Source organism: Aulonocara sp. 'chitande type north' Nkhata Bay, linkage group LG7, assembly GCF_057382095.1.
Source record: "Aulonocara sp. 'chitande type north' Nkhata Bay isolate Kocher_YH1m ecotype deep benthic linkage group LG7, A_spYH_male_GT1.1, whole genome shotgun sequence".
NCBI lineage: Eukaryota > Metazoa > Chordata > Actinopteri > Cichliformes > Cichlidae > Aulonocara > Aulonocara sp. 'chitande type north' Nkhata Bay.
Genome location: NC_141350.1, coordinates 59,143,835 through 59,170,924, shown reverse-complemented (window position 1 = coordinate 59,170,924; position 27,090 = coordinate 59,143,835). Strand labels below are relative to the sequence as shown.

Here is a 27,090-nt window from a genome sequence, read left to right as displayed (position 1 = left end):
GGGAAGACAATTTTTTCAATGAAAAATATTTTTCATGCTCTACAATCAGTAAACTCTGTAACAAACATGATCTGTAATTGTTTCAAAACTCACCAGATGACTTCATGATTGGCTCGAGGACAGGACACAAAACACAGGGTTGTGGTAACTGTAATATGATCTCAGAACACCTGAATATAGACATTTCTGTGGCTGAGAAATAAAAATGAGGTCAAGCAGGGTGTTCTTGTCTGTAGTGCCAGAAGTGATCAGCTGTGAATACCCTCTCGACTGAAACTGCTCCAGAATCTGTTTTCTTCCACTCTGCAACTGGTTCTCATTAAAATCTCCACACACAATTATTGGGTGACAGTCCATTATTTCAAGTGAATCTAAAAGACTTACCAGGTTTTGCATGAATGGTGTCAAACTGTAGTCAGGGGGTCTGTACACAACAGCAATGAGTGCAGGGAATGGAGCCTGAACCTTCAACACTAAAAACTCAAGATCAGTGACATTATGCAGATACTGTTTTACCTGAACCTGAAAATGATTCCTTAAATACACAACAACTCCCCCACCACTTCTGCTGGCCATGTGAGGAAAGTTTGTGTAGGACACATGTCTGTTGCGTTTGAACATGGTGTAGCCGTCCAAATGAAGACTGTCTGCAACAAAGGAGCCTTGAAGGTGAGACTCAGTGAGACACAAAACATCTGCTAAACACATTTCATGATGACTCTTGATGTCACTGATGTGAGATGGCAAACCCTCTGTATTGTGATGGATCAGTGTAAGAGTGTCAAGTCTGCTGGCTGTTTCTCTGACCTGAAGAAGAGGCATCATTTCCTCAACACTGGCTTGTCTCATGGTTTGGAGCGCTGCAGTTACCTCGGGATTGGCGTAAATCTTTTTCTCATCCAAGTCCTGCAAATAGAGTCCACTGAGAGACGTCACCCTGCTGAGAGCAACGTAAGCCATACCTGGTTCAAAAATGTTCTTCATTGAAACTACAGCTGTCTGTGTTGTAAGACCCTGAGTTTTGTGAATTGTGCAAGCGAATGCTAGCTTTACAGGAAACTGTCTGCGTACCGCTCCTTTAAACTTCAGACTCTCCTCTGCTCTCTCAATGTAAACCAGATCATCAGAAGCTGCATTAGCACTGCGGTTGTGTCTCATAGGCTGCCGGTTGTCCATCCTGAGCCCCAGTTTAATTATGTGTCCATCATTTTCAGATCTCACCACCTTTACCAGTATACCAAAAGCACCGTTGACCAAACCGTTTAGTGTGTCCAAGTTTCTGGTCAGCATGACTCGAGCTCCTTCAGCAACATTCAGAGTGTCAGGTAAATCATTTCTCCCACCTGTAAATGGTTTGTCTCTTCGTTCCATTCTGCCTGTACATTTATCCTTCTGGAAATCGTCTGCATTGATGATTATGATGTTTGAATGAAGCTTCTTCAGGGTATCTGTGTTGTGGGATTCCACATTCTTGTTGGTGGCATAAATGTGTAAGACCTCAGTTGGACATTCTTCTGGTGCAGTCACAGCCTGTGACAACAAATCTCTGTCGCACTGAGAAAGCTCATCTGTCTTTTCTTTGACTCTAATCCTGTTCAGCATCTCTGCAAAGGCCACATCATCTTTCTGACGCATGATCTCGGTTAGAGTGATCATCTGAAAATGCTCCTGCCATAGGTCAATCTGTTCTGGATCGTAAACACAGAGAGGTTTAGACTGTCGCACTGGTGGCAGCTGGTAAAAATCTCCAACAGCTAAAACTGACATTCCACCAAAAGGTCTCTGAGTGCCTTTGATTTGTTTCAGTCTTGCATCCACATAAGCAAAAAGGGGTTTTGAAACCATTGAAATCTCATCAATAACAATAATTTCAGCATTCATCAGCTCAGATCTGACTTCATCCAGTTGGTTACCAAGTCCTTGAATGGGTGGTTTCAGACTCCTGGGTAGTTTCAGTAGAGAATGTAATGTAGAGCCATTGATAGAAAAAGCTGCTGTACCGGTAAATGAAGTCAGTAAAACAGTTGGATTTGATATGTCAGCTTCTTCTGCATTAGCAGGCAGTCTGCTCAGGATCTTTGATGCTTCAGAGTGAATACACTTAATCAGATGTGACTTTCCAGTTCCTGCACCACCATTGATATAGAAGAAAAATGGATCTGGGTTCAAACCACAAACTCGCTGAATACACCAGTCTCTTATGGCTTCTGGTTCAGATTCTGATACATTACACGTACCACGGCTGGATCGACTGCAGGTTGTTCTCTGATGGCTCTGATCTCTGTTACAGCATCAGACTGACGACTGTAGTCGGGGACATTCTCCTGTTCGTTCTCATCATCAGAATGTCTCTCAGGAAGATTCTCATCACATTGCAGCCTCACAACTTCAGATTCAGGAGCAAGATTACACCATTCATCAATCACAACATCCCTATTTTGTTCAAACTCTTCCAGTGCACTCTCAATATCCTCAGAGTTCTTCTCATACTTGTCTTTATTTCTTTTCACAACCCTTTTCACAGACTCACTGTGGTCTGAACATGGAAGTCGTACAAAACCTGAGTTGTAGAAGGACTGATAGGTTTGGAACCCTTGTGGTTTCAGTTCCTGCTCTGATCTGTGTGGAAGGTAAAGTCTCAACAGTCGACCATAATATTGCTCAGGATCTTTTTCCTGTGAACAGTGGTAATATCTGATTATAGCTGGTTTATCATTCTTTCGCCTTTGTACAAATCCAAGCTGGTTTAGAAGAGGAAGCACATCTTTTCCTTCATTTGGACCACTCACCAACCTGCACAAGGCAGCAAAATCAGCCAGTGACATTTCCTCATATTCTGGGGTCTCAGGTCTGCATTTGTATTTATCACTCAAACTTGTCATCCAAATATTACAACTGTCGTGTGTTGTGCTTTCCAGGAAGCTCATGGGCCGACTCATTTTTACCGGGTTATCATCTGTTGGTACAAATACAACACTGCGGGAACATTTTTTCATTTTTAGGCCACAGACTCGAGTCACACACTCCTGTGCGCTGATTTCTCTCTTTTTTGAGTAAGCCTGCATCACAGCTCTCATTTCATCACACTCATTGACGGTGTTCTTATCAGAGTTGTCAATAACTGTCTTCAGGTATTCAGAGAGGCCAGATTCTTTCTTTGTTATATATTTACAGAGGTATTCTATACATGAATAGGCATTCAAAATGAATGAGACATCTAAATTAGAGTTCCAGGCTTCAAGCAGGTCTGGGTTGTAATTGTTGATCCAACACTCATTTGGGTCACGTTTCAGAATCAGAGCTGTTTTCTTGTTTATGTCTTGGAGGCATTGTTCATACTCATTCATTGTTAAGTTGCATCGTGACAGAATCTGCTCTATGGTGAGGGAAGCAGCTTCAGGTTCCTTCAGCAGGTTCAACAAAGGTCTGAGTTTGGCTTTTGCAGCTTCAGTGTCTGAATCCTCATCCTGTCTCACAATCATTGTTCTTGTGGCTGGTGGTTTGGGAAACCCAAATCTACAACCAGAGTTCACACTCTTAAAGCATGTCTTTGTGTGGTTTTTGCTGTGCTTTTGTAGCTCAGTGACTTTTTTGTGCAGTTCAGGTTGTTTTTCTGGATCAGGGAGTTGAGCTGAGATGTATCTGTCAACAAAGTCACAGACAGTTTGGTCGTCATCCACATCTGCTTCTACCTTTTCTCGAATCCACAGCAACATGTGTATATGTGGACTACCTCTGTGCTGGAACTCAACTCTGTAAAAGTAATCAATGATCTCACCAAGGGGCTGTGCAGGAGAAAAAAGCAAATCTCTGAACAAAGCCTCAACACGTTTATCAAACATTCGCATGGTGGTTACTGGATTTGATCTTAGAATTTCACACTTTTCTGACCAGTCCAGGGCTTCAAAATCAACCTCTTCACCTTGCTGTCTCTTTATTGCTTGAATCACTTCAGGCCATCTCATCTCAGCAGCAGAGAAAGTGACAAAGAACTGAGGTGTTCCTATTTGGCGAACCATGCTGAATAGATCTCTGGTAGTTTTCTGCCAGTAAGCTGGAGTTCCTCTGAGTGGCTGCATAAATCTGATTGCATCTTTATTTCTTACCAGCTTCTCTACTTCTGTCTTACTTTGTAACATTCCTGATGTGATTTTGCGTCCATCTTTGGTCATAGTTTTACCTTTCCTTAGCTGTATCGTCATACTGGAATTAGCCAAGTGTATTTCAGTGACAAACTGTGAGAAAAACAGGTAATTTGTGTCTTTAGCAAATCTTGCATCAATGTTGAAAAGCCTTGATTTGAAGTAAGCACTTGGTGTGAGTTTAAGAAGTCTCTTTTCATCCAGTGTATTCTGACCAGTAGGAAACTGCACAGGAAATGCCATGGCTTCCAAATGAGGAGTTCTGAAGAAGCTAACAGGATTGTTTCTTTCTGCAGGAGCCACACAATATGTGTTATCAGTGAAACAGAGAATCTCTTCTGAAATGTCTACAGGCTGCAGACAACTTTCTAGAGCAAAACCTCCATTGTTCAAATCACTTTCTGGTTCATCTGGATTTTGTTCCTCTGGTTGTTCATCACAGGATTGCATATTAATATCTTGGTCACTTTGAGACTCACTTTCGCACAAAAGGGCATCTTTTTCATAGTTGTCAATTTCCATTAAATCTGCTTCATTATAATCATCACTTGCCATGCTGGCTTCATCACTGCTGTCATCATCAGGTAACGTTGGATCACAAAGCAATGCATCATCTCTAATAACAATATCTGTGTACTGTGGATGAATTTGTTTCAGTTTACGCAGAGCTTGAATGAGTTTAGACCAGGTGACAGTCTGGAACAGCTGATGGCCTTTGTAGCACAGTCGTCTTTTCAGCTTTATCCTCATGATCTGTGATTGGCTTCTGATCCTCGGTAAACTGTCAACTGTTTGTTGGACCTCAGATGGTACACACACCACATTACCACGTATGAGTCTCTGTCTCCCCTTTGGAAGAGGAATAATCTTAGCAAATGGTATGCATTTGGCAATCAGATGTCTCTCCAGAATGTTGAGATCACAAAGTTCAGCTGGAATATCCTGCAGTTCTAAACCATTAACAGCAGCAAGCCTGGGCATGCATCCACTTTTGAGGGAACTGTGACATGTGTGACAGATATACTCTTTTTTTCTCTCAACAGGAAAGCTGCAGTGATCATGACATGCTTCATCACACACATGAACAAATTTACCAGTTAGGCACTGATGAGCTACAGTCTGGTGTTTTGAGTAATTTTCTCTTTTGCAGATTTTTACCTGATTAGGAAAAGAAGCTTTTAGACAAACAGTACAAACATAAGATGGTGCTGACTTAATGTTTGATCTGAAACGAGATATGGCCTCATTCATTAAAGTGTTCTCTGGATGACACTGTAAAGTCTCAGCCGGTCGATGCATCTGGCGATATTTCCGTTTTATATTCATTGCACATCTGATATTATGCATCTGTCTGAAAGAAAAACCGTTCCAATATTTTACTCTCATTCGTTCTCTCATATTGTCCTTGTGTTGTTGCTGAAATTGTTTTTCTTCTCCATAACGCTTAGTCAGATAAGATCGTTTTTTCTGTTTAAAATCTTCACTTTTTTTATATAGGTTATATACATATGACCTCATGTAAGCTTTATGTTTTTCTCTGAATTCAGCACAAGTTCTGTAATTTCTTCTTATACGTTCCTTCTGCTGTTCTCTAAACATAGGAAATTGTCTATAAGATTCTTTATATGTTTTTCTCATACGTTCCTTCTGCTTTTCTCGGAATAAAGAATCGTCTTTATACATCCTTATGACACATTCTCTTTTTTTCTCTCTTATTTTAGCACTTTCTCTATAGGTTCTTCTGAAATGTTCTCTCTGTTTCTCTCTATATGTAGCATTTAGTTTATACAGATATTTTTTGTACACACTCTTCTTCTGTCTGTGATCAGGATCATTAGACTTTCTACTACAACCTTTTTTCTTTGCCTTAAAACTTTCATCAAAAGTGTACATCTGCCTTTCTTTCTTCTTCTGATTTTCCTTTCTCTGTGGTACTTTTTCTTGGGCTAATAATCTTCTCCTTATTTTTCTCCTTTGCTGTTTATTATATTTCAGCAGTTTATCTGAGGGTTCCTCTGTTATATTAGTTAAACAGTAGGCAGTGTTTGAATCATTCTGAGGAACAGAATCTGATGTTACCTGCGTTTCTCTCACAGAGGATGCAGATGTTTCTTTTTCTAAATACTCAGAAGGAAGATGGTTGTTTTCAGTAGCAGCTGTCTCATTTGAATAATCCACTCTGGATGATGTCACTTCAGTCGTTAAAGTGTCTCTCACAGTCTTCTGTGTCTGGTCAGTAGATGTTTGGGAGTTTATTTCATGAACAACTTCATTTAAAGCTGGTGCTGGAACAGTTGTAGCTGTTTGTCTGTTTTCATCAGCATCTCTTTGGTCAGCAGCGTTTTCACTGTGAAACTCGATGGGCTGTAGCTCATAAGTGCAGCTTGGTGCGATGCTGAACATTCTGTACAAACGTTTGATCCTGTCAATCATGTCATTAAGACGTGTGAACTTCAACATAACTGCAGTTCCACCACTTACACTTGGCGATAATGGCATACCAGTAGACTTACGTGGGTGAGGGTCAAAATATGCATATTCACCTGAAGTCAGCCTGCTAACAGCGATGACTGTTCCTCCCATGACTAGCAAAGCATAGCGAACGTCTGAAGCCAAACACTGTAATCCCTGTTCAAGGCTCGGAAAGTGATCTGTACCATCAAATGTGCCGTAATGAGCAAACTGAGACATGTCGACTTGATACTCGTGTCTGCGGCTGGTAACAACTGAAGGAAGTTCATCGCAGGCTAGAAACACACTGTTCACAAACCTCAGTCTGGCATCTGAATAGACGGCATGGCCTTTGTCCAACACACGGTTTAGATCTGCTCTGGTAATAAATTCATCCTCGTGTAAGAATGACAGGAAAACCAAACTGTTAGCCATGCATTGCTGATTCCGGTACTTTCCATACCTAGGAGCGGCCTGGCTTCGGGAAGCACAGACGCTACTCACTCGTGGACGACTTTCACTGTTTGTAACCTGTACATGAGACTGTACTGGAGCGTGTCCATCATGCTGTGTTTGTGCAGTTAGCTGTGGTTCAGTCTGGATTAGCTGCATAACTTCAGGCTCTGGGACAGACACTGAGGGAACACCTCTCTTTACCACATCTGCATAAGACACTGTGGCTGTCTCTTCATCATGCTGTGTTTGTACAGTTAGCTGGGGTTCAGTCTGGATTAGCTGCATAACTTCAGGCTCTGGGACAGACACTGAGGGAACACTTCTCTTTACCACATCTGCATAAGACACTGTGGCTGTCTGAACACTGCTCTGCACTTCAGTGCTGGGAAAAGTTGAAACACACACCTTTACCTGCTCACTGCTCTGAGAAACATTCAGCTGTTCTTTCTGCTTTTGCCATCTAAGCTTCTGGGACTGCGACCTTTGACCTTTTCTTGGCATTTTGCTGAAGTACAACCTGGAGCTTATATGTGGTTATACACAAATGTAAACAAAACTGAACCTTGAAACACAGAAAAACGTATAACTCCTCAAATTACTGTTAAATCTGAGAAATGTACTATTATATATAAAAAGCTGATTTTCTACTCCAAACTCAAAATAAAGGAAATTCAAAGTTCTCTGGAAACAATTTGATCTGTTTTATTGTAGCTCTTTTTGAAACTGTATAATTTTACTTATATTTTTTTAACCAGACTGGTAAATAATTACAACTTCTGTAAAATGATATGCAGAATAAATCTCAACAATCAACAGGCTATATTAAAAGTCTTAGCTCTTAGGGGAGTTTATGTAAATCTTTCAGATATCTAAAATTGAAATCAAATATATGGAGCTTTGGTGGTGTGGTGATAAGATGACTGGTGATGAGGATTCTCCAGCTGGATTTTCTGCAGCAGTCAGGAAACAGGAAGTCCTCAGGCGCTTCTCGATGACAATACTAACTGAATACTTACACTGAGTGACAAAATGGGTTTGTCCTTAAATAATAGTACTATAAACTTGCAGTCAAATGTTATAGCCAATGAAACAGACTAACAGACTGGATCTAATTTATTATTTATCTGAATGTATGTATTACAAAATAACCAGATTATCTTATTACAAATAAACTTATAAAAAGGTGATATTTTATACAATTGATCAAAGTAAGCCAAACTAGCAGTCCAAACTAAAGTCTAATGCAAAATTAAAATGACAAATGTAGGGCTGTGTAAGTAGTTTCTACTAAAAGTTCTACTGTACTGTAATTCTACTACTGTATATTCAACTTGTAATTTCCAGCAAAATGACTGAATGTGAGAGAGTTTAAAGACAGGAAAGAAAGAGCAGTGAGAGCAGAGATCTCTCAGAATTCTGTAACAGATAGATTGGATTCTGAAAAGGATTTCTGAAAACTTGGATTCTCAAATTAGATAGAGCAGTAGAGATAGAGGGATACAAGATGGAATGGCTTTCAAATTAGATAGAGCGGTAGAGAGAGGGATACAAGATAGAATGGCTTTCAAATTAGATAGAGCAGTAGAGAGAGGGATACAAGATAGAATGGCTTTCAAATTAGATAGAGTTGGGAGAGTGATAGGATAGACAGAATTGCTTATAATGATAGAGAGAGAGAGGATCTTCTGCAGCAGGTCACCTGTAAGACACAAAAGGCCTGGAATTAGTCATATTTCCAACATGCTTGGATTTACCATATTCTTCAGACTATATGGCACACCTAAAATCCTGTCATTATCTCAAAAACATACAATGTGCCTAGCGTATCGATTCTGGTTATGCTTACTGACCTCAAACGGGATTTCTGTGGTACACAGCGCTCAAAATTCTGTCAAATATTTTAGTAATACTTCGGTAAGCTACAAAGCTGCGCTGCTTGATGTATTGTCAGAGCATTATGGCTACCATAGTCAGGACCCTCGTAGAGTAATTCGTACGGTGCTTCAACATAACATTATGGTGTGTGTACAAGGACCTGGCACGTGCTAAGAGACATGCTTAAGAAGCAGATTTCAAACTGATCAACCCATGAAGAGTTTGATGAATTTGTGGATGAGGAATGAACTGAAAAAGTGAGTGTATTGTTCTGTATTTTATGTGTTACAACTGAACAGTGTTGAGAGTTGTTTATGAATGACTTGAATAAAGTTTGACTTATCTGACTGTTTGTTTGGCTTAATCTGCCTTAAAAACAGGCTTGTTTATTGACATTATGCCTTATAATCTCAAAAATACAGTACATGTAGGGCTTTAAATACTAAAGACTTCTACAGTAAATTATTGGAGTGAACAGAATGACAATGTTTAACAAATGATGGTGGAACTGTTATAAGGACATTTTTACGTTCTATTAAAACAATAAACTAAGTCTATAAACTCAAACCAAGACGTGCTGCTACAGTAACTTACTGTAAATATTATATGGTCCAACAAAACCAACACACTGAGGTTACAGCAGACAGTTTCAGGCCACTCTGTATGAATTTTGGCAAAATGAGAAATTTGGAGACAGCTAGTTTCTACACAGCAGTTTCTACATATTTCAGTCACATTTGGGGCATGTTTGATACACAGCAATAAGCACTACACTAAATCTATAATAAACGTATCATAGCTGATATAAAGGCCTAATTAGCAAAATTTAGTATGATGATAATTTCTTTGTAGATCATTTCATGATAAAAAAAAGAACAGAAGTGAGTGCTGTATCTGAGCTGTTGCATGTAAGATCTTTGCTGGAGATTCCCACATTTCTTAAACAAACAAACAAACATGACTTTCAGACACAGTTCATCTTTTGTAAATTAGGGCAGGATTATTTTCAAAAAACAGCCTTGATAAAAATATCAGGCCACTATAAAATGTCTTATGTTTATGTTTTCATCCCACCTATATTTTGCAAGTCATTATGACAAATTACAAAAAGCAGTTTTTAGGCAGTGATTTAAGGGAAGAAGCTTTTGAAATCCACAATGTCCTACCACCAGTGGTCTCAAACTCTGGTCCTTAAGGCCTGGTGTCCAGAAACTTTTCTATGTGTCCCTGTTGCAACACACCTGAATAACATTAGTAGGTCATTAGCAAAACTCTACAGAACGTGACTGCATGCTGAGGTGGTAATTCAGCCATTTGATTCATGTTATAGCAGCTCATGAGTGAATGAACATGACGCAATGAAAGTACTTTTAGAAGGACATTTTTCCAAACACTTAAATTACTTAAATTTGAGTAGTCTTAGGGGATGTCACTTCAGCACACAGTGAAATTCTATCCTCTCACTAATGACCTACAAATGTTATTCAGGTGTTTTGTAACAGGGACGCATGGAAAAGCTTCAGGACACCGGCCCTTGAAGAGTGGAGTTTGAGACCCCTGTCCTATGTGAATATTTAATTGTCCCTAAACTGCTAGTCGTGAGCTGCTCTAATGTGAAACAAACACATATAGTTCTGTAAAGGTTTACAAAGAGATTTCTAAGGATCTGGAGACCCCAGAAAACAGAAACCCTCCCAGACGTTGTAGCTGAACAGGCAAAAACAAGTTGCCTAATAATATCTCGATGATAACCAACAGCTGTGCTGACTAACTGCACTAAACTGAATCATCTATAGTGAGAGAAAAACACCAGCATTAAAGTCAAACATGGTGCTGTTACTGTGATGTCCCAGAGTTCCTTTACTACTTCAGGACCTACATCAACTCATCAGGTCCTGGGCTTAAGTTTAATCACACTTAGGATCTGAAGCACACAAGCAAGTCCAATTGAATGAATGAAACAAAACACATGGTGTAAACGAATCAGTCTGGACTTTAATGAAATTAAGATTCTTGGTATGACTTGAAAACCCTATATTGGGCCTTAATTAAGACTTTTTTCTTTTCTTTTTTTGCCTGTCCTGTTTGGATCTAATTATGACAATTCTGAAATTATAGTGGACCAAAATCAACCAGTGATGTAAACCAGTCATTACCAGTTACTGTAAATGCTTGATGGTAATTGTTGCTATCAGGGCATCCACAGCTGGGTATTAGAGACCAACATGTTTTTACATTAGACCAGGTTGTTCTGGTTCAAAAATGAAATCATCACTTTAAAACTGCTTTTTGTATTTATCCAGGTCATCCTTGTTAGATGATTTGAAACGTGAAAAAAGCATAAACAAAATAAATCTGCAAGGAAGAAAGACCTTTCTCAGCACTGTACCGCAGACAAAACCTTTACTTACCAGACTTGAGACGATCAGATCAGTATCCTAGAGAAAGGAAACAACACATCAGATCACTGTTTAATGACTTAGACTGTTGAACCTCTTCGCACACAATCCAATTTACTGTGACATGAAATAACTAGTAAAATCCTCAATTTCTCCAAGCCTTTATGAACTCACTGTAGTCTGAAGAGGACAAACTTCAGTTACAGAGTCTCACATGGTGATAACATGTGTAATAAAGGCATGCATACTACAGAAGTGCAAAGAAGAGGCACCAATATTTGTTGGTACAGATTATGGCTTTTTAGCTCCATCATTTTCTATCACAAGTCAGTGCTTAATAAAGTGTGGAAAAACCACAACTGTTAGAATCAACGGAAAACCTCACCAGGTTTTAGTTCTGATCTGAATATGTAAATCCTAAAATACATGTAAATTCTGACATGTTATAGTAACAACAGTGGCACACCATTTTGCAATTACAAAAATTATAATAAAAAGTCCTTCCATTGTACCTGTTGGCAGGAATCTTTTTGTATTTTGCAATATTTCCCTTTTATATAAAATTTTAAACACAATGTATCAAGCAAATTATTAAGAAACTGATTTAAACTTATTGTATATAAATTACACACAGGCTTTAACATACACAACATTGCCTACTCACAACTCTGGTTCTCTGAGTTTTTTTATTATTGCTTAAATGTTTAACCTACCACTTCTGTTCACTCAGGCAAAAATACTTCTATAGTGGTCTGACTTTAATACATCAGAATCAGAATCAGAATACTTTATTGATCCCTGGGGGAAATTATCAATACATAAGCAGAATATGAGTGAAGATATAAATCAACAACTGTGGTGCTCTGCTACGTAAATCCACAAACAAACGGAGAACACAAACAACTGTATAAAAACAGTTGTTTGTGTTCAAACATAAAAATCAGACACAAATGGCCTGTTAAACTTCAGGGACAGTCAGAGGTCATGTGTGGGGCCTTTGCTGCTACAAGTTATAAATTCTGACCATTTGATTTTGCCCATCAATAAATGGTAATCTCACAAAAACCAAACTACGTTAGGTAAGTTGCTAAACATGTTACACAGTGACAATGTCATATTACTGCAGTTACAATTGCTGCTTACTTACCAGCAAACGCAAAACCAAAGTTCTGTTTCACTCTGTAACAAAAGAACAAAAATACAGAATCAGACAACTAAAATCAGCATCAGAGTCAATACTGCATCACAATCTGTAGTGAAAAAAAAAATCTGTTAAATTCTTTGTTTACAACAGCTTTACTATAAACACCCGATCTTCTCTTTCTGCACCTTATTAAAGATTTCTGTCTTTATTAAGGTGATGTGTCGTTTTATCGATCTGCAATAAGCCACAGAAATTCCTCATTAACGTAAAGCTCTAATACTTTGGTGCTATTACATAACACAGCAGATACCACAAGCAATGATTTGCTCGCATTGCACACTTGATCAAATGATAACATCACAGTTTCAAAGCATGCAACAATCACAAATAATACTTGATACTATAAATGCTTGATGGTAGTTCTTCGTATCAGGGCTTCCACAACTGGGTATTAGAGACCAGCATGTTCTCACATTAGAACAGATAGCTCTGGTTTGGTTTTCTCTGCTTCATACGTGAAATCATCACTTTAAAATGCTTTTTTGTATTTATTCATATCATCCCTGTTAGATGATTTGAAACATGTGACAAAAAAGCATGAACAAAATAAATCTGCAAGGAAAAAAAAGAATTTTCCCAGCACTGTACCTCAGACAAAATGAACTCACTTTAGTCTAAAGAGGGCAAAATTTAATTGCAGAGTCTCAAATGGCCTTAACATGTGTAATAAAAACAATAATTACTAGAGAAATGCTTTGATAAGCCTTTAAAATTAAAATTAGACATAAATGGCCTATTAAACTTCAGGGACATTTTTAGGGACACTCAGAGATCTAGTAGGGGGGGGGGGGGGGGGGGGGGGGGGGCTTTACTGCTTATAAATCCTAAATGTGTTTTTGCCCATGAGCAAATGGCAAGATATCACAGAAAGCCAAACTATTGTATATAAATTGCTAAACATGTTACACAATCCCAATTTCATATTGCTTCAGTTACAATCACTGTTTACTTACCAGCAAAGGCAAAACCAAGCTTCTAGTTCACTCTGTGTAACAAAAGACAAAGAACAAAAGTACAGGATCAGAAAACTCAAATCAGCATCAATACTGCATCACTCTCTGTTGTCAAAAAGATTCACTAAACTTCTTTGTTTACTACAGCTGGAATACAAACAACAACTCTCCTCTGTTTTCTTTGGTCTACATCTCATTTAAGATTGCAAAACACTCATACATGAAAAACTGCACGGTGTATATTTTTAAGGCTTTAATATTTGAGGTGGTCTGCATTCAAATTCTACTTCCTAAAATATTACCAACTGCACATAGTATCATTAAATATGCTGTAGTTTTAAAATAAATATCTATGTACCATACTACTAATAATATACTGCCATATTTTATTTATGTGAAGGTGGGCTGTTGTTTATTTCATTAATTTTCCACAAAGTGAGAATTTAAACTGTGCTGCAGATTTAGGTTGGCACAAACAAGCCTTGTTAAACAGTTCTTAAAAATTAAAGTCTACAAATTAGGAGTTCTTAATATTCTTGGGCTATGTCCACATGTACACAGGTACTTTTGAAAATGGAGATTTTTCTATCCGTTTGCACCTTTCGTCCACACTTAAACGGCGTTTTCGGTCACTGAAAAACTAAAAACGCTTGCCAGGATATTTTTGAAAACTCCGTTTTTGCATTTATGTGTGGACAGGGAAACGGAGAAAACGCAGCACCTTTTTTGACGTCACACTGTGCGCCACGTTATTGTTTCAATGAAATGCATTTCTACAATACGGTTACTGTTAATTGTTCTCTCTGCAGTGTTTAAATGCTTACATATACGCACACAGTTACTGTCCCCCCACACATATGACTCTGTTCTGCTTTTATGCCCCATCTTTGTTTGCTATTTCCCACCGAGGCTTCTAGACTTCTGATTGGCCAACATTTCTACACTTTAGGAATATATCGCCACCTGTTGCTTTGGTATGTTCCTAGCAGAGTTTTCCTTCATTTCTGCGTTTATGTGTGGACGGGATTGTTTTTTAAAACGAAAACGTAAAGTCTCAGTTTTCAAAAATACCCGTGTATGTGGGGACATAGCCTATGTTTAATCCTCAGTTTCTCCCCCCCTCCTTTCTCTTAATTAATCCACAAGACCTGGACAAACGTGACTCTTTTTCTCCCGTGTTCGGTCAGAGGCGATAAAATGGCTCCTTTGATCTTGCCGACAGCTGACACTGAATCTAAGATGGCGGTTCGTTAAAATCTTTACAGCATAAAGAATGAGGCCGTTTTAACCAACTGATTTGTGAAGAGAACTAACTGCACCTTATGTAACAGACTGACAAACACACCAAATGTAATTAATAAAACAACACGATAACCGTGGTTCACAGTCAAATTTTCATTTCACACTGGGCTCAAAGGAGCGCTAGGCATTAGCATCGGGTTGTTAGCTCATCAAACACTCCTTTTACATACAAAAATGACAAAGTTTCACTAAGAAAAAGCAACCACTGTGTTACTCTAATATGAGTTATACCTCGGTTGGCTTTATAAATCACTAAAAGAACTCGTTAAATCGCACAAACAGACTATAAACATTTAGGAGAGAAGAGGAGAAGCAGAGCAGCAGCACTCACCCAGAGCGGACTCAGCGAAGTGTGCGGAAAGGCGGATGTCCGGCAGTCAGGTAAAAGATGAGGCGTTCACGGGTAGTAGGAAATTCCAGTATTACACACAATGGGCATTGTAAACATCAAAAATGTAGGTGATTTTAAATATTCTATACAATATTTATTTGCTACAGAAAAAACTCGCAGAACTTTAAATCTATAACTTGAATAAATATTATTAGAAGGCTCTACTCCTGAACACCAACACCAAAGAGCTGAGTTCACCAGACCTGAAAAAAAAACAACAACAACCAGTCCAGGACAGTCAGTCTGCAAAGATGTTTTAAAGACAAATATATATATATATAAACATTATCCATTAAGGATTCCCCTCAAAACAAATGACCATAATTTCCTAACCGTAAGGGCTAGAACGGTCACTGCACCGTTTTGTTCAGAAGAGATGGGGGAATCTTCAAGTGTTGACAATTTATCATTAAAATGTGAATTTTTAGAGATATATGACATGGATGACTTGTTGACTTAGAAGCCACGAATTCCCCAATATGCAAATAGTATGATTAAGCATAAATACTACATTTAGTAGAAATACTATGTTTTAGCACAAATAGTATAAAAAGCAGAAATACTGTAATTTAGCAGAAATACTATATTAGGCACAAATTCTATGAAAAGCAGAAATAGTATGATTTAGCAGAATAGTAATATATAGAAATAGTATGATTAAGCATAAATACTACATTTAGTAGAAATACTATGTTTTAGCACAAATCCTATAAAAAGCAGAAATACTATAATTTAGCAGAAATACTATATTAAAATTAAAAATGCAAAAGACAATAAATGTCCCTAAGGACCTCTGAAGGTTAAACACAAATCCTATAAAAAGCAGAAATACTATATTAGGCACAAACAGTATAAAAAGCAGAAATACTATAATTTAGCAGAAATACTATGTTAGGCACAAATAGTATAAAAAGCAGAAATACAATTATATAGCAGAAATGCTGTATTTAGAAAGAAAAATATAACATAGTAGAAATTGTATGATTTGGCAGAAATACTATATTTAGCACATATACTGTAACATGACAGAAATTCCTCCAATTAGTAGTAATACTTTAACATAACACAAATGTTATGATTTGGCACAAAAATCATGATTTGGCAAAAATACTATGATTTAGCAGAAATACTATTATTGAGCAGAAGTACTAAGATGTAGTAAAAGTACTTTGATTGAACAGAAATACAATTATGGAGGAGTAATACTTTAAAATGGGAGAAATATTGATACACACACACACATACACAGAGCCTAAAGGGAAGAGTATTTGTGCCATGGAGTGTTAACAAGAATGTGAGGTCCATATTATCAAAAGCTGGTAAAATCATAAAAGTTTGCAGAATTGTAATAAATGATGAATATGAATTACTGGTCTGTGACAGTGTATTAATTTGTAGGGAAAAAAAAACATGTTGACCAAGGTGGAATCGAACCCACGATCTTTGGCTTGCAGAGCCGTGTCATTACCAACTGCGCCACTGGGAAAGAGAGCGGCCGCTTTGGAAAAACAGGCTGATGAGGAGTCAGAATTAGATCGCGGTGAGAGGCGAAAAACACTGTTTTTTGGAGTTACAAAACGTTGTGTAACTAAAAAACTAGGTGGACTAGAAGCATAATTCTTCTACTGGCTGAATCAGCGGACTTTGGTGTACTTTGACTGCGATTTTCATTGCTCTCTGTACATCTGTCGCTGAGATATGACGAGAGAGGAAACGGGAGACCTCAGATATGATTGGCTGGCTGGGAGGCCGTGCAGGCTGTGATCTGTATACTTGAATGTCTGAGTCCTCACAGAGGATTGGCTGCCTGGGGACCTGGCAGAAATATATAGAAATAGTATGATTAAGCATAAATTCTATAAAAAGCAGAAATAGTATATTAAGCACAAATCCTATAAAAAGCAGAACTAGTATATTAAGCAGAAATCCTATAAAAAGCAGAACTAGTATATTAAGCACAAATCCTATAAAAAGCAGAAATAGTATATTAAGCACAAATCCTATAAAAAGCAGAACTAGTATATTAAGCAGAAATCCTATAAAAAGCAGAACTAGTATATTAAGCACAAATCCTATAAAAAGCAGAAATAGTATATTAAGCACAAATCCTATAAAAAGCAGAACTAGTATATTAAGCACAAATCCTATAAAAAGCAGAAATACTATAATTTAGCAGAAATACTGTATTTAGCACAAGTACCGAAAAGTACCAGAAATACTATGATTTAGCAGAATAGTAATAACTTATTGAAACACAAATGCACAGAGGGACACACAAACACAGGCTCTAATCCAGTCAACCAGTCTAACTATATTCAATTTAAATCCTACAATGACATGCTGCAAAATAAGGGCAGGGTCCTCTCTCTCCCACTAAACACACACACACACACACACACACACACACACACACACACACACACACACACACACACACAGAGGGAGAGAGCTGCCAAATTTAAATCCACCAATCAGAGTGGCTGTTTACGTTTTCCCGCCAAAACAGGTGCATCTTTTTACACACGCAGCAGCACAGAGAGGCACAGGATTATTGCAGCCTATTTCTCATAGTGAGGACTCCCCTCAAACAAATGACCATAATTTCCTAACCGTAGGGGCTAGAGCGGTCATTCTTACACTGTTTTGTTCAGAAGAGATGGGGGAATCTTCCAGTGTTAACAGTTTATCATTAAAATGTGAATTTTTAGAGATATATGACATGGATGACTTGTTGACTTAGAAGCCACGAATTCCCCAATATGCAAATATGAATGCCTGAGACCACATATATGATTGGCTGGCTGGGAAGCCGTGCAGGCCCTGATTTGTGGATTTGAATTCCTCAGCCCTCAGATATGATTGGCTGGCTTAGAAGCCATGAAGGCCCCAATATGCAAATTTGAATGCCTCAGGACACATATATGATTGGCTGGGAAGCCGTGCAGGCCTTGATTTGAAAATTTGAATTTCTCAGTCCTCACAGAGGATTGGCTGCCTGGGGACCTGGCAGAAATATATAGAAATACTATGATTAAGCATAAATACTACATTTAGTAGAAATACTATGTTTTAGCACAAATACTATAAAAAGCAGAAATACTATAATTTAGCAGAAATACTATATTAAGCACAAATCCTATAAAAAGCAGAAATAGGATGATTAAGCATAAACACTACATTTAGTAGAAATACTATGTTTGAGCAAAAGTACTATAAAAAGCAGAAATACTATATTAGGCACAAATCCCATAAAAAGCAGAAATAGTATGATTAAGCATAAATACTACATTTAGTAGAAATACTATGTTTTAGCACAAATAGTATAAAAAGCAGAAATATTGTAATTTAGCAGAAATACTATATTAGGCACAAATCTTATAAAATAGCAGAAATAGTATTATTTAGCACAATAGTAATAAGTTAAACAGAAAAATTGGAAAAGCAAAATGGACAGCTGAAAAAATGCTGAACATGCTGAGGGTCCCTCAAATATACTTGTTAAATGAAAAAATCAGCAAAAAAATGCACAGGGAGAGAGAAGTAAGTTTCTAGGTCAGCCTGGGAGCTGCTGAATTTGAATCCACCAATCAGAGAGCCTGTGTACTTTTTCCCGCCAAAACATGTGCCTCTTTTTACACACGCAGCACAGAGAGGCACAGGATTATTGCAGCCTATTTCTCATAGTGAGGACTCCCCTCAAACAAATGACCATAATTTCCAAACCGTAGGGGCTAGAGCGGTCATTCTTACACCGTTTTGTTCAGAAGAGATGGGGGAATCTTCCAGTGTTTACAATTTATCATTAAAATATGAATTATTAAAGATATTTGACTTGTAATGCACCATAACTGAGTAGAGCGAAGCAAAAACTGCCTTGACTTGCCCTCAAACAACGCTTTCTAACTCGAAATCTATTTGGAGTATCGATATCATTCTTTCACCGTAAGAGACAGCAGGCTTTGGTGAACAATCATGGAAATTTTCAGGTCTCTGTGGAAATCCAACAAAAAGTTATGACGAGAGAAAAAAGTGGTTCATTTCCACAGTTTGAAATCTGAAGAAATCTGAGCGAAGGACGAATTTCCTACCCTCAAACAAGTCCAACTCATTTCAGAACGGTAATAGGTGAGAAAGAAATTCTTGAATTGTGAGCGTCAGGGGTGTCTGAAGATATTCGGGGACAAGCCTCATGTCTTAACTTTGCTTCGTTAAGGAGATATGACGATTCGAATATGCCTCTCATTACAGAAATCCAGCGGTGATTTTGAACAAGCTCTCCATTCACTTTATATGGAGAGTTTTCTGACCTTGTGTTAGTCTGAGGAGATTTGCAAAAATTCTATAAATCCCACAACAATGATGGTGACATTTTCTGAAAGCCAGCAAAAATACCTACGTTTTGATGTATAATTTGTGGAAGTTGAGTGAAAATTGAGCAAGTAGCAGGAAGTTGTTCGGACATGAAGTGAAAATTGCAAAACCTTCAGTGGCACACTGGAAGCCAAGAGCATAGCAACCATAACAACACATGTATTTTGTGAAAAATCACAATTTTGCAACTCAAAACTTTAAGAGGCATAAAAGTAAAACAGTAAAAGATTTGAAAAAGCTGAATCATACCTGAATAGCCCAATAATTTGTGAACATTTTAAAATTTGAATGGTTGTTCTAGGTGAAAATATGAGGAAGTAGTTAAGTTTCAAAAACAAGCAAATTTTAGCAGAATTGCTGAAGTTTCCCATTCATTTCAATGGGACAAATTAAAGGAAAAAAGCTTAATATTTTAAAAAGTATAATAGTTAAAAATAGCAAAAGTCATAGCGCACATTAGCAGAAGAAGCAGAATAGTTTAAAATTTGAACGGTGAAAATCGGCTGAAAATTGTGGAAGTAGTTAAGTGCCAAAAAGTGTACGGAAGCAACTAGAACTAGAAAAAATTGCATTTCCTGCGAAAATGCTGTGTGGATGCCTTACGCTGAAGATTTCTGCTGAAAAAAGCAGAAAAAGTTGAAAAAACAAAAAACATTGCCCTGAGCGAGATTCGAACCTGGCCTTTCTGATCTATAGGCGGCGTCTCACCTTACTGGACCAAACTGATTCTTACAAAGAAGAGGTGGAGAGACTGACAATTCTGGTGAAATTAGCAGAAGCTGCTTAGTATTGTGCTAATAAGAGGTGAAAAGGCTAAACATTTAGCAGAAAAGAGGTGAATCAGAAGAAGTTCTGCTGAAAAGAGGTAAAGAAGCAAAAAGATGAGTTGAAAAGAGGTGTAGAAGTGCTTGCTGAAGATGGCTGTATGTGTAATGACACACTGGAGAGTGTCAAGAAAGCAGAGCGCATGCAAGCAGGGAACATGTGTAGCAACTGTCACAGGTAGGATTCGAAACTCTGCCCCCGGGTCTCACGGCAGCTGCCCTACCCTCTGAGCCAAATGAGTTCTGGTCTCAAGCAAATATATGATGAGAGAGAAAATGTGCACTGTGGAGCAGAAGCTCAAATTAGCAGAAAAGAGGTGAAGAGGAAGAACTTTGTTGTGAAATGAGGTAAAGAAACTGAAATTTGTGCTTAAAACAAGTGAAAAAGCTGAACTCTGAAATCCTGCTAAAACAGTAGTAGAGGCTGATATTTTTCAGCTACTCACTGAGCCAAACTGGTTCTCACGTAACTGAAAAAAGGTGGAAAAGCTTAAAATTCTAATGAAAACAGCAGAAGAGGCTAAGTGCACTGTGGAGCAGGAGCTCTAATTAGCAGAAAAGAGGTGAAGAGGAATAATTTCTGCTGAAAAGAGGTAAAGAAGCAAAAAGCCGAGTTGAAAAGAAGTGTAGAAGCAGAAGTGCTTGCTGAAGATGGCTGTATGTGTAATGACACACTGGAGAGTGTCAAGAAAGCAGAGCGCATGCAAGCAGTGAACATGTGTAGCAGCTGTCACAGGTAGGATTCGAACCTCTGCCACCGGGTCTCACGACAGATGCCCTACCCTCTGAGCCAAATGAGTTCTGGTCACAAGCAAAGATATGATGAGAGGGAAAATGTGCACTGTGGAGCAGCAGCTCAAATTAGCAGAAAAGAGGTGAAGAGGAAGAACTTTGTTGTGAAATGAGGTAAAGAAACTGAAATTTGTGCTTAAAACAAGTGAAAAAGCTGAACTCTGAAATCCTGCTAAAACAGCAGAAGAGGCTGATATTTTTCAGCTACTCATTGAGCCAAACTGGTTCTCACGTAACTGAAAAAAGGTGGAAAAGCTTAAAATTCTAATGAAAACAGCAGAAGAGGCTGAGTGCACTGTGGAACAGAAGCTCAAATTAGCAGAAAAGAGGTGAAAACAGCAGAAGAGGGTGAGATTTGTGCTGATAAGAGGTGAAACTGCGGAACCAATCAGAGGTACTGCTTCTGTCTGCTTCATCAGGCTGTGTACTTGTATGTATTTCTGCCATAGACTGTTAACCAGAATCTGAGGTCCATATTAGAAAAGCTGCTAAAATCATTAAACTTTGCAGAATTGTAATAAATTATCAATATGAATTACCGGTCTGTGATAGTGTATAAATTTGTAGTTAAAAAAAAAACATGTGGGCCAAGGTGGAATCGAACCCACGACCTCTGGTCTGAAGAGCGGTGTCATTACCAATCGCGCCACCTCTAAGGGGGCGGGCGCTTTGAAAAAAAGGGTGATGAGGAGTCAGAATTAGATCGCGGTGAGACGCGAAAAACGCCGTTTTTTGGAGTTACAAAACGTCGTGTAACTCAAAAACTAGGTGGGATAGAAGCATAATTCTTGCACTGGGTGAATCAGCGGACTTTGGTGTACTTTGACTGCGATTTACATAGCTCTTTGTATCTCCGTCGCGGAGATATGACGAGAGAAGAAACGGCTTCATTTTCGGAATTTGAAAAATGAGAGGAGGACAGATTTCCACCCCTCAAACAAGTCTAACTCATCTCAGAACGGTAATAGGTGAGAAAATAATTCTTGAATTGTGAGTGTCAGGAGTGTCTGAAGATATACAGGGACAAGCCTCATGTCTTAACTTTGCTTCGTTAAGGAGATATGACGATTTGAAAATGCCTTCAGTTTCAGTATTTCAGCTCTGAGTTTCACAACCTCCCCATAGACTTTGAATGGGGAGTTTTTAGACCATGTGTCACTTCGAGGCAAATTGTGAAAAAAACGTAACTCTCACAATAATTATAGTGACACTGTCTTAAAGCCAGCAAAAATACCTACGTTTTGATGTATAATTTGTGGAAGTTGAGTGGAAATTGAGCGAGTAGCAAGGAGTTGTTCAGACATGAAGAGAAAATTCAGAACGGACGAGTGTGCAGTGGGAGTTAATTGCATAGCAACCATAGCAACACATGTATTTTCTGAAAAATCACAAAGTTGTAACTGAAAACTTAAAGAGTCATTACATGAAAACGGTAACAGATATGAAAAAGCTGAATCACACAGGAATAGCCCAATCATCTGAGAACGTTTTAAAGTTTGAATGGAGTTTCTAGGTGAAAGTATGAGGAAGTAGTTAAGTTTCAAAGACAAGCAAGTTTTAGCAGAATTGTAGAAGTTTCCCATTCATTTCAATGGGACAAATTAAAGGAAAAAAGTGTAATATTTTAAAAAGTATAATAGTAATAAGTACCAAAAGATATAGCAGTCGAAAGCAGAAATAGCAGAACAGTTTAGAGTTTGAATGGTAAAAATCGGCTGAAAACTGAGGGAGTAGTTAAGCGGCAAAGAAACGGAGCAACTAGAATAATAAAGGATAAAGAATAAAGAGAAACAGGATCTCAATAGTGTGGATGCCTACGGCATCCACCCAATAAAGTATAAAGAATAAAGAGAAACAGGAACTCAATAGTGTGGATGCTTAAAGCATCCACACAACAAGCAGAAGAGAACAAGAGTAATAGAATAAACAACATCACAATGATATATGGGAATATGACAGTAAATACTAAATATTAAACATTATTGTGCAGCACGTAAGATCGAGAGCACAGTGTGCTTTGAGGTAGGAGCCAAAAAGGGTGTAGCTTGTGGGTGTGATCACCCGTGTGTACACCTGTGAGCATGGACGCACTTGTTTTTTTTTTAAAAGGTTCCTTCATGTAATGATCTGCTAGAGGGTGTGGGGGAGCCACTGCCCCGTCCACCAGGGCATGAAGCAGGTATGGAGGAGATCAAAACTCCAGACATCCAGAGGCCCCCAGAACACAAGAGACCAAGGAAGACCAACAGAGGGGCAGCCGCGCCACTGTTCCAGAAAGAGCTGAGGAGAGTCCCAGATGAGGGGTCATTCAGCAGGCGCAGAGCAGAAGCCAGGGGGGGTTGCAGTGACGCGCCCGTGAGCTCCGCCGGCAGCCAGCTGCGCCTGAGTGACCGAGCCCCAGGCCGAGGGGCCGGGGGCACCCCACCTCCGAAGTGGCCCGAGCGAGCCCCAGGCTCCAGGCCCCGATAAGCGGCCGCCAAGGAGTGAGCCGGTGTATACCTGGATGCCCATCCCCGGACACAAAGTACCACCAACGCACCGATGTCTGAGGGAGTCCGCCACCGGCAGGGGAAGTGGTGGTGGGGGGAGATAGGCCTCCAAACCTTGGAGGGCCTGAGATGTCCCCAGAGAGGTGGCGTCTGATACCCAACCTGACATATAGACACAGACAAACAGGCACACACAGGTTTTTCCCACATTCCAGCAATTGCAAGAAAAATTAACTTGCATAGTAACGACTTCTTTAAATAGTTACAGATCAGAAGCTTTGTAAAGAGTCTCCATCCTTTCCAGATCGACCCCCAGACTCTACCTTAGATAACTTATTCCAGTTTGATCCACTCAAAAAAGGACTAATAACAAAAATTCACAATATATTGTCACAACTGGATGGAACTATTACGCTTGATCATCTGAAAGATGCCTGGCAGAAGGACCTTATGTAAGAATCACAATGGACAAAAGCCCAAGAAAATGTACATTCTTCTTCTGTATGTATCCGTCACGGACTCTTACAGTTTAAAGTGCTGCATAGACTCCATTTATCGAAGTTGAAACTGTCAAAAATGTTCCCCAATGTAAACTCGTCCTGTGAAAGATGTAAACAGCAACCTGCTTCACTGGCACATATGTTTTGGAATTGTCCCTGTATAACAACATATTGGAATAATGTTTTTCAAAACTTGTCTAAGATTCTGACAAAAACACTTAAGCCAGACCCAATTTGCGCTTTATTTGGAGTGAAGCCGGTTGTTGTAGATTTGTTAACCAACCAAAATAATGTAATACGTTTTGTGACGCTGCTAGCACGTTGTTTAATTTTACTAAACTGGAAGCAAAGAGTGCCTCCTATCAAATCAGCATTAATAAGATGTAATGAGACATTTGCAACTGGAAAAAATTAAATTCCTACTAAGGGGGAAGCTGGAAGAACGGTAGAAGTAGAAGGGTATTAACACAAAATAAAAGTCCTTAAATGGCACTGGGGAAATCAGTCAATACCGTAACATGGGATATGAAGGGAAATAAAAACAGAAAAAAGGAGCTGTAGTAAACTGAAAACAGGGAATAGAGTAAAACCCAGCTTTCAGATGCAGCTTTACAACAATAACCAAGAACCATGAAAAAGACCACGGCACCTCATGAATGGAGATCATTACATTTGAGTATATGCGATGGACAATAGATACACACAATAATAATCTCACTTCAGAGAGTAATTATTTAAACTGTACAATATACAATATAGTTCTTAATGTGTGGAAGGTCATGGGCTTACCAATAAACTGAAACTGGAACTTAGTATGAAAATAAAAAATCTACTGTGGTGGTTCAGGTAAAATTACAAAAACTGTGTCATTTTTCAAAAACAAAAACTTACATTAAAAATAAAGAACGAGTTTGTTAGTTTGTCTGTTACAACAGAGTCACATATAGGAAGCAGTAAAAACACGATCTCGACCTACTAAAGTGGCAGTAAATTTTGTTGCAACCAGAGTAACTGAACGCTTGTTTTCACCCTTGCACACACACACACACGCACACACTGGTGTTTGACCAGGTGTGCCATGATCAGCTCTGACACAAACACCTCGCTCCCTTTCTCAGGCATGGATACACAAGGTGAACCGAGGCGTCTCTGCAAAATATTGCACAATAGATGATATCTGCTTTATAGATTCTGCTGGAAAAATTATTTTATGAGCATTTTTTACAATACCCACTTGTACGTTTATGAATTTCAGGATTAGTGCGACATGCAGTGGATGTGTTTCTGCATTCATATAGGCAATATAAAGGCAACAAGATTAGTAGGAACTTATTAAAGGAAATAATCCTTTATGACTCAGAACACAAACTTGTAAAAACCATTCAGGAAGCTGAGTTCAGTGATCCCGCTTATCACCACTTGTGCTTATGCTACCATCAGCTGATTTCAGTTTGTATGTGAAATACAATAGTGTAAAATAGTGCCATATTCTGCAGCAATGATGTGGACATTTTATTTTTTATTGCACAAAAAGGCAAGAGTGCAATGGTGAAGTGCAAACTGCATCCAGGACAGAAACAACTGCATTATGCTGCTAACACAACTTTGGCTCTTTACAAGCACCTGCACAGGTAGCATGCTAACACTAAGCTAGCTAAGAACCCAGAGTGGTGATAAAGCTGAGTGAATGCTGACCCCAGCCCAGCAGCCAGACCCTGAGATCCAACAGGTAACAAAACTAATGAGCAGATAGTGTGCAGCTCCCGTTTCTACCTGTTCATGTTTTTAAAGTAGAATCACTGTGACGAGCGCTTTAGTCTGTTTGTGCTGGTTTTCATTTTTGCTGTAGGACTGTGGTCTGTCGGTTTATAGTGTTAAATGGTAATTATGAGACATTGTGTTTCAGGTCATTTTACAGAGAAATCTGAAAGTAATGTAGCAAGTAGTATAATGGATTACTTTCTCATGGGAGTAACTGAGTAACATACTGCATTACTTTAGGTCAGTGTTCTGGGTAATATGTGTAATACATTATTTTTATTGAGTAATGACCAAAACAGTGATCGGCACAAACATTTGATCATACAGCAGGCAACTGATTTGCAGGAATGTAATGTCTGTGCTGCTTAGCGATGGTGGTGACTCTTAAAGTGCACCCAAAGAGAATAAGCGATATTGATAATGGAATCAGAATCGCTAAATTCGTATCAATTCCTATTCCCTATATTTGACACTCAAATCTTTTAGTATGTAGAGAAGTTCTTGTTCAACTCAAAGATCACCCCTCCACCACCATGCTGACAGTTGCTATGAGACAACCTGTGTTTGGTTTTCACTGAATGCGTCTTTTATATGTCTTGCTGATAATCTGTCACTCAAGTGTATTTGATCAGCAGCAGCTGAGGGTGTACTTAGTTTTTGACACACTGCTTCTGCATTTATTCTTAATATTTGTTTAAAAAAAAATGACTCAATGTAATATGTCGTGTGGCTCACCTTAAGTTGTATATATCTAATTTTAAGACCTGCAAGAGATGACCTCCTGACATGTGCAACTGTAGAATACTGCTCTAGTAAGTAAGTAAACTTTATTTATTAAGCGCTTTTCATAGACAGGCAGTCACAAAGCCCTGTACGCAAAAGGCTAAAATAAACAGAACGTTAGGTACCAATATAGACAATAGAAAAGGTTAAATGTAAATGAAAGTTTAAGATTTCAAAATAAATTACATATCAGGACATAAATATTACTTCTTTGTAGTGTTGTACAGGGTTCAGAGGTTCAGGTATCCATGCCTTACCTTTACCACAAGCCTGTAAAGTGACCTCGGAGCCGTCATCCACTTCCACTCCTGGCTGCATTGCATGTTCTGAATGCTTGAGAGGATTATGTTTGTTTGAACATCAATCAGCTGTGTGTCATGTTAACCTTAAAGACCAA

General features: G+C 38.6%; 1 long non-coding RNA gene across 1 annotated transcript; it reads right to left on the bottom strand.

The window, feature by feature from the left end:
* Positions 1-8,137: 8,137 nt before the first annotated feature.
* LOC147326427 (uncharacterized) lies at positions 8,138-15,403 on the bottom strand. Its single transcript, XR_015130473.1, has 5 exons — positions 15,114-15,403; positions 13,481-13,512; positions 12,471-12,502; positions 11,336-11,362; positions 8,138-8,748 (listed from the first exon to the last, which is right to left on the bottom strand). It is a non-coding gene; the product is annotated as an uncharacterized LOC147326427 (long non-coding RNA).
* Positions 15,404-27,090: the final 11,687 nt, after the last annotated feature.